Here is a 15,742-nt window from a genome sequence, read left to right as displayed (position 1 = left end):
GGAGCATAGAAGAATGAGAGGGAACTTGATAGAGGTCTACAAGATGATGAGAGGCATAGATAGGGTGGATAGTCAGTACCTGTTTCCCAAGGTACCAATAGCAAACACCAGAGGGCATATGTACAAAATTAAGGGAGGGGAGTTTAGGGGAGACATCAGGGGTAAGTTTTTTACACAGAGAGTTGTGAGTGCCTGGAATGACTCACCAGGGATGGTGGTGGAGGCTAAAACATTAGGGGTATTTAAGTGCCTCTTGGACAGGCACATGGATGAAAGAAAAATGGAGGGTTATGGGGTAGTGCGGGTTTAGTTTTTTTAAGGATTATATGGGTCAGCACAACATGGAGGGCTGAAGAGCCTGTACTGTGCTGTAGTGTTCTATGATTCTATAAATCATTTGAATCAACCTATTGAAATTATTATCAAAACCAATTTTTTCTAATAATTTAAACAAATATAGCCACTCAACTCTATCAAATGCCTTTTCTGCGTCAAGAGAGATAACACATCGGGGTTGCTTAGATAGTGATGAATATATAATGTTCATCAATCTCTGAACATTGGAGAAAGTGTAACGGCCTTTAATAAAGCCCGTTTGATCCATAGAGATGATTTTAGTTAAAATATTTTCCAAGCAGTTAGCCATTATCTTAGAGAGAATTTTTGTATCCACATTTAATAGCAAAATAGGTCTATATGATGAACATTCAGTAGGATCTATATCTTTCTTAATGATTAAGGAAATAGAAGCTTCATAAAAAGAAGGTAAACTACCCTTCTCAAAGGATTCATGAAATATTTCCAAAAGATACAGAGAAAGTAATCTTTCAAATTTTTTGTAAAATCCTACTGAATAACCATCAAGTCCAGGAGCTTTACCTAATTGCATTAATGGAATAGCTTTCTGAATTTCATGCTCAGTAATTGGAGCATCAAGCATCTGTTGATCTTCAACAAAAATTTGAGGAAATTTAATCTTATGTAAAAAAGCCTTCATTTTGGAGGAATCTGCAGGAAATTGAGATCTATAAAAATCAGAATAGAAATCTTGAAAAATATTATTGATGTCTTCATGGTTACTTGCTATATCTCCATTATTTTTACGCATCATTGAAATTTGTCTTTTAGCTCTAGCTGGTTTTAATTGGGAAGCTAAGAGCTTATCATTTTTATCCCCCAAATTATAAAACTGACTTTTCAATTTAAGAAAGTAATCTTCAGTAGGATAAGTTAATAATAAATTATATTGTGATTGTAATTCTACACTTCTTTTAAACAAAACAACATTTGGAGTGGTTGCATTGATGTTATCTAATTCTTTACTTTGTTTAGAGATTTTATCTAACTCCATTCTTGTTTGTTTCTTCAGTTTAGCTATATATGAAATAATCTGACCACGTAAATAGGCTTTTAATGTATCCCAGATTATTATCTTTGAGATGTTTCCTGTATTATTAAAGAGAAAAAAAAACTCTTTTATCTGAGTTTCAATAAACTCAACAAATACTGAACTTTGTAACAAATGTTCTGGAAAATGCCAAAATGGTCTGGTAGAAGCAACATCTTTCAGTTCAAATATTAGGTTTAAAGGGGCATGATGAGAAATAACAATTGCATCATACTCACATTTCTGAACATTAAATAGAAGTCGAGGGTCGACTATAAAATAGTCGATTCCCAAATATTTATTATGAACATATGAGAAAAAAAGAATATCCTCTATCACTAGGGTGCATATGCCTCCAAATTTCAATTAAGCCATAATCAATTAAAAAGGAATTAATAAGTGAAGCAGAATGATTAGGGAGTTAATGTTTGGATGACAACTTATCCATTAAAGGATTTAGACAAGTATTAAAATCACCACCCATTAATAACATATATTCATTTAAATCAGGTAATAGAGCAAAGACAGCTTTTAAAATGAGAGATCATCAACATTTGGTTCATAAATATTAACCAGAACCATTTTCCTATTATAAATTATTCCTTTACCAATCAAAAATCTACCACTGGTATGGGCTATAATATCCTCCTGATTAAAAGGAATATTGGAATCAATAAAAGTAGAAATATGCGTGTGTTAAGCGGGGTGAATTTTCACATTTCGAATGGTGTGTTAGTGCGGCGGTTGAGTTTGATCAAAGGTATGGGGCTGATAGAACTGGTGGCGCATAGGTGTGGTAAAGTGATGGAGGGAAGCTGGGTGTTGGTTCGCACGAGTGCTGACGTCAGGACATTGGAACTGCCAGTGATGGTCAGTGTCCAGGGGGAGGCGGGACTGTGGGGCCTCCACACCCTCCCAGAGGACAAAGGTGAGGAGACACTGGAGGAGGAGCTAGAGTTGACCCCAGGGGAGGTGCCAGTAACCAGTAAGGGGGGGGGGGGGGTTGGAGTTGGAAGGCTTGGCCAGGCCCCGCCCGCTAGATAGAGTGGAGGCCTCCGAGCTGGCAGCTGCCCTTAACTCCCTGGTAGGAGTGGCCGAAAGGCCACGGCTGAAGCTGGGGTTTTCTCAGAAGCCACGTCTACTCTGGACAGGGAGGTTGGCTATGAGACCTGGATCGAACACACGTCCCTGTTGTTAGAGGAGTGGCCAGGCTCAGATGAGGAGAATAGACAGCTATTGGTGATAAGTTTGAGGGGCGCAGTGGCCAAAATAGTTTGGGAGTTGAAAGTTGAACAACCCTTGGCTTCATTGAAGGAGTATTTAGAAGTTTTGGAGGGATCGTGTGGGTTGACAGGGTAGAGAGAGGATGCTTTTAACATTTTCAACACATAGAGCAAGAGAGAGGGGAAAAGCTCTCAGAATACATATTTCGGCTGCAGAGAATGCTTACGGGATTGCGGCGCCGGGGGGCAGTGAAGGCTCACGATGTGGTGAGAGTGAGGATGAGTCAGATATTTATTGGTTCCCTAGAGGAGGACAAGGTAGCATGGAGTTTCCAGCAGTCTTATAAAAAGAGCCCCCCTCCATCATTCGGGCAGCTGATGAGAGAGGTGCGGGAGGAAGAGAGCGCGTTGGGCCAACAAAGGGGCTCGGGCCACCGGGAGCGATTATCCGCAGTACAGGAAGTGGTGGCTGGGTGGAGGACCAAGAAACCTAAGGGAGTAGGGACCCCCCGTTTGAGGGGATGGACAGGGAGAGTACCCCCTCTGGGGGACGACCTACGCAGTGGGCTGGGAGTGGCGGGTGTCCTGGGAGAGGAGGGGTGGTGGGTAGCATGTGCTTTAACTGTGGGAAAGAAGGGCATTTCCAGCAGGAATGTGAGCGGCCAAGGGTGTGCTGCATCTGTGGGGAAGAGGGACAACTTTCAGTGGGATTGTGAGAGACAAGGCGTCCCGCGGAGGGCAAGCCCCCAGGTGACTAAAAAGGCAGAGATGTCGGGAAACTTAGGAGTGACTCAGTGAGGGAACAGACTGGAGTTTCTGGAGGAACATGTTCCCAGAAATCAGATGGGGACCACCTAAAGCCCAAGCCTTTATTCCGGATGGGCTGGTAGGATCCCGTTCCAGTGTGTGCCTACGGATAGAGGGAGTTTACGCAAAAACCATTCTCGACACAGGATCGCAGGTTACTTTATTGTACCGGTCGTTCTACAACAAATATCTAAAGCACTTGCCAGTAACCCCATTCGACGCACTGGAGATTTGGGGTGTGAGTGAGGGTGATTACCTGTATGATGGGTACACGTCAGTGAGATTGGAGTTCTCGGAGGGCGATGTGGGAGTGTCTGAAGCTATTGAGACGTTGGTGTTGGTTTGTCCGGAACCGGTGGAAACCGGTGGTGCTGTCCTCCTGGTGGGGACTAACTCCCCCGTTGTGCGACGACTCCTGGGAGCCTGTAAGGAGAAGGCGGGGGAGAACTTTCTGGAGACCCTCTCGTTACACCCAGTGTTTCGGGTGGTGTTCAAAGAAGGGGGTGACCCCCAAGGGCTGGACCTGGAGTGTAAACAAGGGATGGTGTGGTGTATGCAGGTGAGGCCTAAGTTGATGCAGGCTGGTGGAGAAGATGTTGAAGTTGGAAGATGTCTTTTCTCGTGGCGAGTTTGATGTGGGCTGCTCCAAGAGCACTCGCCATTTCATCCGAGTGACGGAGGACACCCCATTCAGAGAGAGGTCCTGGCAACTGGTCCCTGCAGATGTGGAAGATGTACGGCAGCACTTGTGCAAGTTGAAGGAAGCTGGAATCATCGCTGAGTCCTGAAGCCCCTATGCGTCCCCAATAGTGGTGGCCCGGAAGAAGAACAGGAGGGTGCGCATGTGTGTGGACTATAGGACCTTGAACTAGCACACTGTAGCTGACCAGTATACCGTCCCAAGGGTCGAAGATGTGTTGGCCTGCCTAAGTGGAGTGAAGTGGTTCAGTGTGCTGGACTTGAGGAGTGGGTATTACCAGATCCCGATGAGTTAAGGCGATAAAGAGAAGACGGCCTTTATCTGCCCTCTGGGGTTCTTTCAGTTTGAATGAATGCCCCAAGGCATATCGGGGGCCCCAGCCACCTTCCAGAGGCTCATGGAGAGGACTGTGGGGGATATGAATCTTTTGGAGGTGCTGGTGTATCTGGACGATAGTGTTTGGATCTACTTTGGAGGAACATGAGGAGCGGCTGCTGAAGGTGTTAAGCTGGCTTAAGGAGGAAGGGTTAAAACTTTCCTTGGATAAATGCCAGTTTTGTAAGTTGTCGGTCGGCTATGTTGGCCACATAATTTCAAGAGAGGGAGTGGCTACTGATCCGACTAAAATAGACGCCGAGACCACCTAGCCGAGACCCCAGAAGGTGAGCGCCCTACGCTCGTTTTTGGGGTTCTGTGGGTATTACCAGGGATTCGTGAAAGGATACACTACAATGTGTCACCCGTTGACTCAGCTATTGTGTGGCTATCCACTTGTGGGGAAGAAAAGGAAGGGGGACCAAGGACAAGACGCAGGAGGATACTGGAACCTGGCAGAGCCTTTTGGATGGAGATGGGATGATAAATGTGAGGAGGCACTCCAATCTCTGAAAAGGGCGCTGACCCAGGCCCCGGTGTTGGTCTTTGCCAATCCCTGGAAGCCGTATGTGCTGTGCACTGATGCCAGCCGAGAGGGTCTAGGGACTGTCCTGTACCAGGAACAGGGCAAAGCATTGAGACCGGTGGCATTTGTCAGCTGAAGCTTGTCGCCATCTGAGAGAAACTATCCCACTCACAAGTTGGAGTTCCTGGCGCTGAAGTGGGTGGTGGTGGACAAGTTGAGCGATTACCTGTACGGAACCAAGTTTGAGGTGAGAACGGATAACAATCCTCTCACTTATGTCCTGACTTCGGCTAAGCTGGATACCACAGGACATCGGTGGTTGGCAGCTTTGTCGGTATATGATTTCAGCCTGAAGTACCGGCCGGGAAGCAAGAATGTCGATGCAGATTCTTTGTCACGTCGGGAGCCAGGGGAACTGGAGACGGACAAGGAGTGGGAGAGCATTCCTGCCCCTGGAGTGAAAACCATGCATCAGTTTGCTATCACTGTGAAGGCCGAGGGAAGGGGGAGGCCGGAGCGAGCAGTGGATCCCTTGGGGGCTTTTGATGATGCCCTGCTCCAAGTTTACTGTGACCTGACCGCACTGCAGACTAAACAGTTGCCTGAACTGAGTCCGGGGGAAGTGGCAGCTGCTCAGTGAAATGACTCAGGCCTTGGCACTGTGTGGAGAGCGGTGGAGAAGGGGAATGTGGCGTGGGCAGAGAAGGTGAAACACCTTCCGTGCCTCTGTTATTGAAGGAGTGGCCTCGGTTAAAGTTGAAGAACCAAGTCTTGTACCGGGTCACGGTGCCTCCGGACCAACCCCGCCGTTGGCAACTGATCCTGCCGGAGGAGTATCGGAAGACTGTACTCCAGGCCCTGCATGATGATTCCGGGCACTTGGGGGTGGAAAAGACTTATGGATTACTCAAGGACCGGTTCTACTGGCCCCGGATGAGGGGGGAGGTCGAAGAATACTGTAGGAAATGCAGTCGTTGCATCCAGAGGAAGACCCTGCCCGTGTCGGCGGCTCCACTGTCGCACTTGCAGAGTGCGGGACCTCTGGACCCGGTGTGTATGGATTTCCTGTCGATTGAGCCAGACACCAGCAACACTGCGAATGTCTTAGTCATCACGGATCAATTCACTCGATATGCTCAGGCGTTTCCCACAAAGGATCAGAAAGCGACTAGAGTGGCGAAGGTGTTATGGGAGAAGTACTTTGTTCATTATGGCCTGTGGTGAACTACATATACCTGTCTGGACACGCCCCCTGCTGACAACTCCTGTGGCTCCTCCCACAGACCCCTGTATAAAGGCGATTGAGGCCTGGGCCCGGCCTCTCAGTCTCCAGGATGTAGTATGGTGGTCAACCACTGCTTGTTCCTTCTTCCAGTCAATAAAAGCCGATATCTCGCTTTTACGCCTCAGAGTGAGTTATTGATGGTGCATCATGGCCTCCCCAGGTGGATCCATAGTGATCAGGGGCGAGACATTGAGAGCCGGCTTATCCATGAATTACTGACTCTGCTTGGGGTTGAGAAATCCAGGACCACCCCCTATCACCCACAGGGTGATCCTCAGCCAGAGAGGTTCAACCAGACCCTGTTGGATATGCTCAGGACACTGGAGATTGGATAGAAACGTAAGTGGAGTCGACACATTGGGGAATTGGTTCACTGTTAGAATAGTACTCGCAAGGACACTACAGGGTACTCGCCTTATTATCTGATGTTCAGGCGGGAAACGAGGTTGCCCATTGACTTGTGTTTTGGGACTGAGGTGGGTGAATTACATGCAAAGCCATATCTGAAGTATGTGTCCGATATGAGGAGAGAGTTGAAAAGGGCATACGAGTTGGCCGAGGCGGCGGCCACCACGCAGAATCAGAGGAATAAGAGGAGGTATGATCAGAAAGTGAAGTTCACCCAACTATTGCCAGGCGACCGGGTCCTTGTACGGAATTTAGGACTACCCGGTAAACACAAGTTGGCAGATCGATGGGCGGCCACCCCCTATGTGGTAGAGAGCCAGATGCCGAGTCTACCTGTTTACCGGGTGAGACCCGAGGATGGGAAGGGGGCTGTCAAGGTACTCCATCGGAACCACCTGCTGCCCCTGGGTCAAGCAGTGCAGGTGGATCAAGAGTCCGAGTGGGAGGTTACGCCTAGTATGAGGACTCTGTGGGGTGAGAGAAGAGCCTGCTGTGGAAGAGACGGGACTGGTCCTCACCCCGGAAAGGAATACTGATTTGGAAGACGACGATTCAGATGTGTGGCATCTGTTTCCGTTCGCTACTTCCCCAGTACTGGAAGAAGAGGCTCCTGGCCCTTCCCCTAGAGTTAGGTGAGAGGAGGGAGGGTGTTGAGGGACAGACTGAGATGCAGCCGGCATCGGGGGAGAGAGGGTGGAACCCAAACACGAGACAGAGGGTTCTCAGGTGAAGAGGGATCCCAGTGAGGGAGAGGGTGAGGGTCCCACAGGTAGACCCGGGGTGTCCCCAGTGGTGTCTGAGCTGGAAGGGTCAGCAGAGGAGGTACGGAGGTCTCAGAGAAATAGGCACCCCCCGGGAGCGATTGGCATATGCAGTGCTGGGAGAACAGAGTGTGATCCCTACCATCCTGGGCAGATATGTCACTGCTTTCTGCACCTGGGTTGGGTTTTGTGTTTTGCAAGGAGCAATGTCATATCAATGTCATGTCTGTTAATGTCATGAGAGCATGACTTTTGTTGTAGTGGGGAGAGTGTACTGCGTATGTTAATCAAAATGGCTTCTTTGTTTGTTAAAATAAAAATGCTTCTTTGTTATGTTAACTGGTGAGAGAGTGCTTTTCTTGCAGAGCAGTCTCGAAGCTTCTCAAAGCTTGTTTGGGTTATAGTTACTGATAACGTGGGTTTGTATTCATTTGTTAACCAATTGGGTTAGATGTTATTTTCTCTTGTGGGTCTGTGAGCTGTGATTGCGTGAACTTTTGGGAGTTGGGGAGAAGACCGCAGAGGAAGGCGGACGGGTGCAGCACTGCTGGTCGATCACCGAGGGTGGTCCCAGGTGTGTGGGTTGTGGAGGTCGGAGAAGATCGAATGGTGGCCAGAAGACTTTGTTAATTGAGCTCTAATGATGTGCACTAATTGACTGAACTCTGATAAGTTTTGGTGCCTTTTCTTTATTTTCTTTCCCTTCATATATATTGTATCATTATTAATCACTTAGTTCCAGTAAGATTTATAATGTGTATTCTGTAAACGTACCTGGTGTGCGCTTGATATTGTGTGTGCGTGTATTTCACAGCATCCACATATACGGGAGGCGCAGTTTGGCGGGTGGACGAATTTTCCCCTAGACATACACCAGCTGGTCACGTAAGCGTTACATGAACAAAGCTGATAAGCTTAAAGCATGGATCAGTACTTGGAGCTATGATGTTGTGGCCTCACAGAGACTTGGATGACTCAGGGGCAGGAATGGCTACTTAGAGTGCGACACCACGACAACGGCAGCGGGTGGAACTGCAGTGACCGCAAAAAGACTTTTAAATATCGAGTAAACAATATATATCTACATTACCCCTAGACAACTGTAGAGCTTATTTCTGATTGATTATTACTATACCTGTGCTTTAGATTGAGTTGTGACGACGTATATGATCTGAATGTTTTGTATTAACCATACGTTTGTGCCCCTTTATGAATAAAAACGTTTGAAAATAGTAGCATCAGGCTTCGGTGGATCCATCTATCTTTGCTGGAAAATGACCCGGTTACTGGGGAACGTAACAAGTGGGGGCTCATCCGGGATTTGAAACCAAAGGGGAGGGTCAATGAATCGGGCTGTAAGTCCAAACTTAAATCTGGTTACGCAGGTAGCCAGACAGGAAACCAGCAAAGATGGATGTCAGTGAATTTATGAGAAATCCGACTGTAGAGGCGCTAGGGACGGCTACCAAATCAGACTTGGTAAATCTGGCAAAGGGGTTAGGCCTCGCAGAGGTGAGGTCATCAATGAAAAAGCAGGAAGTGCAAGGGGTCATAAATCAGTATTACATTGAAAAAGAGGTGTTTGCAGCTGAGGATTTGGAAAATATCCCCGAAAAGAGATTAGCGAGTGGGACAGATCAGGTAGAGTTGGAGAAAGTAAGGTTGGACCATGATCTTAAAGTAAAGCAGCTAGAAGCAGCTGCAAAGGAAAAGGCTGAGGAAAGAGCTGCAAAGGAAAAGGAAAAGGCTGAGGAAAGGGAGCAGGTGTTCAAACTAAAGGAATTAGAGATGAAACGGGGTCATGAGCTCCAGCTAAAGCAGCTAGAAGCAGAAGAGAAAGAGAAAGAGAAACAAAGGAGCCATGAATTGGAGCTGGACAGGCGAAAGCAAGAGCGAAGAGCTCAAGGGCAAGAGAGAGAGGAGGGGTTTGATGTTAGTCGGGCGTTGAGGTTGGTCCCCCCGTTCGAGGAGACGGATGTTGATAGTTATTTCTTGCTTTTTGAAAAGGTGGCAGTGAATCAGAAGTGGCCCAGAGAGCAGTGGGTGGCGTTGTTACAAAGTGTTACGAGGGAAAGCACAGCGGGCATATGCCGCATTGCCCCCAGAAGGGGAAGGGAATTATGATCAAGTAAAGGAGGCCATTCTCCGAGGTTACGAGTTAGTACCTGAGGCGTATAGACAAAGGTTCCGAAATTTAAGGAAAGGGTGGAATCAAACGTATACCGAGCTAGCCCATGAGAAAGGTGTGCTCTTGGACCGTTGGTGCACCGCGGAAAAGGTGGCCGAGAATTATGGGCGTATCAGGGAGTTATTTTTGATTGAGGAATTTAAAGGTTGTGTTGCGGAAGAGATCCGGATGTATTTGAATGAGAGGACGAATCAGTCCATCTCAGAAATTGCTAGGTTCGCAGATGAATATGCCCTAACCCACAAGACAAAGTTTTCCTCGCCAAAAAGGTTACCAGAGAGACCGTGGGAACGATAGAGAAAGCCCGCCAGCTGAGGCAGAGGTCCCGCCGGGAGCTAGTGGTAAGATTGAGGAGGAGAGGCAAGACGGCAGGAGAGGTCCTGGCTTGACCAGTTTTAATTGTGGAAAGGTGGGACATATTGCATCTAAATGCTTTGCTCCGAGAAAGGAGCCAGAGAGAGGGAAAGCAGCGATCCCTATCGGGTGTGCAGTGGTAATCAGGAAATCGGCAAGAGGGTCCCAGGGGAGCAGAGAGCGCAAGGGGTCGGAGATTTATATGTCACACGGAACCGTGTCTGTGAGGAAGGGGGACCCGCTAATTCCCGTACGGATTTGGAGAGACACGGGGGTGGAGCTATCATTAATTAGCCGTAACGTATTACAATTCGGACCTCCGATGGGTGAGGTAGCCCTGAGAGGAATAGGAAAAGGGACAGAAAGGGTGTCTTTGCGTAGGGTCATTTTGGATTGTGAGCTGGTGTATGGATCAGTTGAAATGGGGGTGCCATCAGAATTCCCAAGACCTGACGTGGATGTCCTCCTTGGGAACGATTTAGCAGGAGGAAAAGTTTGGTCGGCCATGACTATGACCCGCCGACCGGTGCGTGTTGAGGCCCCGCCCATAGCGTCCCCGAGCTATCCTGCATGCGCGGACACTCGCAGCCTGTCGAGAGCGACAGCTGAGAACGGGAGCAGTTTAAAATTGGCCAGTTTTGATTTGGCCCAGACGTCTTTACCGACCCTGTGCCATGAGGGTTTCGAGGGTGGTAAAACGAGGAATAGTAATGTAAAAGGGGGTAAGGGAGAGAAGGTAGCTCTTCCCTTAGCAAAGAAAAAGGTCCTAGAGGTAGGAAATAAAGATGAGAAACAGATAAAGCTGTTAAAAGGTCCAGGGTTGGACATGGATGATCTGTCTGGTTTGGCAGGACTGTTTGAAGAAGTTGAAAATTCTAAAGGTGTTCCCGATAATGAAATGAGGGCAGTCCTAGATGAAAAGGATGCCATTACCTTGAAGAAGTCTGCTGGGTTGGCAGATGGGGTTGTTTCAGCCCGCGGGGTTGAGTTTACTCCGGAAGGGAGTTGCCCAGAGAGTAACTGGGAGGATCAGGGGAATTTAGAATTTGAAAAGGGTACGGGTGTTGAAAGCCTGGAAGAGGCCAATGCCCCGTTTGAGTGTGTCCAAGATGGGGATGCACGTGGTCCTGAACCTAGTCACGGAGCTCAGAAAAAATCTGAGGTATTTGACTCAGCTGGACGAGACGGCCGTCCTTTTGGAGCAGATAGACTTGGTTCGGAAAAAAAAGGGTTAACCTTGGGAAGTGTGAGTTCCCAGATGGTTGTGCTGAAGGGGGTGTTCAGAGTTAATGTGGAGTTTACGAATGGGGAGATAACTGTTGTTGTGGAGGAGAACAGTAAATCTGTAGTTCCCAAATCGAATGAAAAAAAGTTAAAGTCTAGATTGATGCCTGCGCATCGATTACAGGTTGATTTGGAATGTAAAGGGGCCTCACACGCTAGTGTTATTCAAGAAAGCGCTGTGAGGAAGCCAAAATTTAAATGCGGCCGGAGAAAAAGGTTCGAACTGAAACACATCAGCCTGTATGGTCTTGACAAAAGGGTTAACTACCTGTGTAGCATTAAAGAATTGGGTGGAAATTCCCATGATGGACTAGGTTGGGGACACGGAGTTAAGAGAAAAACCCTCGTGAAAAGAAAAGGTGGGAGAGTACCTCGCCAAATTACTCAAGTTCCCCACGGGGAGACTCTCCGGAAAAGAGGTGATGGTTAATAGAAAATGCCATTTTTAAACAGCAACGCCGTTTGTACGGGTTTGCGCCAAAGCCTGTGACTAATAAAGACAACCCCTTTGGAGACCTGCCGGTGAAATAACATGACCGAAACGATTAGTATTTGTATAAACTTTTGTAGATGCACCTAAGCTAAGATCACACCTCCTTAGTTTTGTTGCTGAAGAAAATAAATAAATAGGTGGTTATTGAGCTGAAGTTTGATGCTACCAGACTTTAGTACGGTACGCGATGTTAAGATATTAAAGAAAGGGACACTGTAATTGTTACCTGTTTAGATACTGACTTGAATGTATAACGGTAGTACTTTGTGAAGAGAGGAGCTTGTGTATTGTGTTAGAAAAAAAAATCCTATAAGACGCTGTACCAACTTGTTTTTAACCGCTGGTAAAAAACTTTTAAGACGGGAGGTGTTATGACCTCAGCCCCCTCCTTTGTGAGATTCGCAAGAGCCCTAGTCAAGGGGGGGTCAAATGACCCAAGAAAGAGAGGGAGACGTGCTGAAGACCACGTTCCCCCGGGAAGCAGAATAAAGCGACTCTTTGACTATTGTCTCATGAAAACCACGTGTAAAGCCCTCGGGCAAAGTGGGCTGGTCACTCAACAAGACAAAAGCCTCGGACATAGCCATTGTCTTGGGAGACACCTTTGTGGGATAAGGAATTGGCCTACGTGCAAAATCTCAGGGCAATGTGAGATGGGTGATGGGGGAAGGATTGCCTCGCCCCCCTACCCTGATGGACATCTACAACCCTGCCAGTCCAGATAAAAGGTGGGCTGCCGAGGCGGGGCGCCAGACGCACCAGAAGATACGCGAGAATTCCTGCGACTGCGTTTAGAGAGCGACAGCCGGTGGTGGGGTTCGTGCGCGTCCTTCCCTTGCCTGGGATTGGTGACCTCACCACGGAAGACGGCCTAGCTACAGGGGAAGCCACAGATGAGAGTCCATTCCCCAACGAGACTTCCGACTACCTCCTACAGGTTGGAAAACCTGTCGGGTAAATGTTTAATTCTCTCTCTCTCTTTCTAACAAAAGTGCACCAACACGACACCACGACAACGGCAGCGGGTGAAACTGCAGTGACCGCAAAAAGACTTTTAAATATCCAGTAAACAATATATATCTACATTACCCTTAGACAACTGTAGAGCTTATTTCTGATTGATTATTACTATACCTGTGCTTTAGATTGAGTTGTGACGACGTATATGATCTGAATGTTTTGTATTAACCATACGTTTGTGCCCCTTTATTAATAAAAACGTTTGAAAATAGTAGCATCAGGCTTCGGTGGATCCATCTATCTTTGCTGGAAAATTACCCGGTTACTGGGGAACGTAACACAGAAAGGACAGGGAGGGAGGCAAAAGAGGTGGGGGCATGGCACTGCTGATCAGAGATGGTGTCACAGCTGCAGAAAAGGAGGAAGTCATGGAGGGATTGTCTACTGAGTTGCTGTGGGTGGAAGTTAGGAACAGGAAGGGGTCAACATGTCTACTGGGAATCAGTGACTAGCTACATCAGCAAGTGCATCGATGATGTCACTGCATCCAAGACCATCACTACACGCTTTAACCAGAAGCCATGGATGACTGCCCGTGACTCCGTCTTCAGGGCAGGTGACAAGGCAGCCCTAACAACAGAGAGGGCCAAGCTGTCCCGAGCCATCAGAGGGGCAAAGCGTGCACACACCCAGCGAATCCACAGCCACTTCCAGGACAGCGGTGACACATGACACATGTGGAAGAGCGTTCAGGACATCACCAACTACAAGGCAACATCACCTGCCTGTGCTGCTGATGCCTCCCTCCCAGATGTACTGAACAATTTCTACGCTCGTTTCGAGGCAGAAAATGCCATGGTGGCGAGAAAGACCTCTCCTCCTCCCAATGACCAGGTGCTGTGTCTTACTGTGGCTGATGTGAGGAAAACCCTATGCAGGGTCAACCCACAGAAGGCAGCTGGCAGAGTGCTCAGAGGATGTGCAGACCAGTTGGCAGATGTTCTCACTGACATCTTCAACATCTCCCTGAGCAGCGCAGTCGTTCCAACGTGCTTCAAGGCCACCACCATCGTCCCCGTGCCGAAGAAGTCTTCACTGTCCTGCCTCAATGACTACTGTCCTGTTGTTCTCACATCCATCATCATGAAATGTTTAGGGAGGCTCATCATGAGGCACATAAAGACGCTGCTACTCACCTCACTGGACCGCCTGCAGTTCACGTATTGTCCCAACTGCTCAACAGACGACGCCATCGCCACCACCCTCCACCTGGCCTTCACCCACCTGGACAAAAAAGACACATACGTTCCAATGCTGTTCATAGACTTCAGTTCAGCATTCAACACAATCATTCCTCAGAAATTGGAAAACTGAAACTGCTGGGCCTGAACACCTCCCTCTGCAACTGGAACCCTTACTTCCTGATTGGAAGACCTCAGTCAGTCAGTAGCAGCATCTCCTACACCATCACACTGAGCACGGGGGCCCCTCAGGGCTGTGTGCTCAGTCCACTGCCGTTCGCTCTGCTGACCCACGACTGTGCAGCAATACACAGCTCGAAATCACATCATCAAGTTCGCCGATGACACGACCGTGGTGGGTCTCATCAGCAATAACGACGAGACAGCATACAGAGAGGAGGTGATGCGGTTAACAGACTGGTGCAGAGTCAACAACCTGTCTCTGAATGTGAACAAAACAAAAGAGATGGTTGTTGACTTCAGGAGGGCACGGAATGACCACTCTCTGCTGAACATCGACGGCTCCTTGGTAGAGATCGTTAACAGCACCAAATTTCTTGATGTTCACCCGGCGGAGAATCTCACCTGGTCCCTCAACACCAGCTCCATAGCAAAGAAAGCCCAGCAGTGTCTCTACTTTCTGTGAAGGCTGAAGAAAGTCCATTTCCCACCCCCATCCTCACCACATTCTACTGAGGTTGTACTGAGAGCATCCTGAGCAGCTGCATCACTGCCTGATTTGAAAATTGCACCATCTCGGATCACAAGACCCTGCAGTGGATAGTGAGGTCAGCTGAGTAGATCATCAGGGTCTCTCTTCCCACTATTACAGATATTTACACTACACACTGCACCTGCAAAGCTAACAGTATTGTGAAGGACCCCACACATCCCTCATACAAACTCTTCTCCCTCCTGCCATCTGGCAAAAGGTACCGAAGCATTTGGGCTCTCATGACCAGACTGTGCAACAGTTTCTTCTGTTACGTAACCCCGTAACCAGGTAACTTACCAGCAAAGATAGATGGATCAGCTGAGTCGGATGCTACTATTTTCAAACGTTTTATTCAAAAAGGGCACAAACGTATGGTTAATACAAAACATTCAGATCATATACATCATCAAAACTCAATCTAAAACACCGGTGTAACCATAATCAATCAGAAATAAGCTCTACAGTTGTCTAGGGGTAATACTGAGTCCAATTGAAATATAAAGAGTCACTCAGAAGTTTGCAGGCTTTTCCCTTTTGGGAACCGCTGGGGTTTTCACGTTGTAGAGAGAGAGAGTTGATTTAGAAAAGATAAACACTTGCCCGTCGTCTTGGCAGAGCAAATCCTTGGAATCAGGGGAGCAGACTTCCCCGTTGTTAGTTAAAAGCAGTCTTCCGTTGGTTCTAGCCACAGATTCAAAATTCGGAATCTAACGCACGTGGCTTCCTTCAAAATGCCTTCCCGCTCCCACGGGAATCGATATCGTGCTTCCTTGGTGTCTCCTGGGTGCGTCTGAGGGTTCCCCCCACCTCAGACCCTCCCTTATACTTCTTCACGGGATCGCAGGTGTCAATCAAGTTGCAGGTAATGCGATCTCTCTCTCAACCAGCCCACTTTGCCCGAGGGCTTTTCACGTGGTCTCCATGAGACAATAGTCAATGTCACCTTTATTCTGCTTCTTGGGAGAACGTGGTCTCTCTCTCTCTCTCCCATTTTCCTGTGTCTATTCAGCACGTCTCTTCCTCTTTTGGGTCAGC

At 47.9% G+C, this 15,742-nt stretch overlaps 1 protein-coding gene across 2 annotated transcripts in view; it reads left to right on the top strand.

Annotated features, from left to right (window-relative positions):
• LOC140726101 (uncharacterized) overlaps window positions 1-15,742 on the top strand; it is a 129,302-nt gene that overhangs the window by 66,422 nt on the left and 47,138 nt on the right. Inside the window, exon 3 of one of the 2 annotated variants that reach the window (XM_073042055.1) lies at window positions 8,287-8,538. The exons of the other annotated variant lie outside the window; for it this stretch is intronic. The gene's annotated coding sequence lies outside the window, so the exon portion shown is untranslated. The remainder of the gene's footprint in view (window positions 1-8,286; window positions 8,539-15,742) is intronic. 2 annotated transcript variants of the gene reach the window in all.

This window comes from Hemitrygon akajei, chromosome 4 (genome assembly GCF_048418815.1).
Source record: "Hemitrygon akajei chromosome 4, sHemAka1.3, whole genome shotgun sequence".
In the NCBI taxonomy this organism is placed as follows: Eukaryota; Metazoa; Chordata; class Chondrichthyes; order Myliobatiformes; family Dasyatidae; genus Hemitrygon; species Hemitrygon akajei.
Note: the sequence above shows the minus strand (reverse complement) of the source record. Positions and strands in the feature narration are given on the sequence as shown.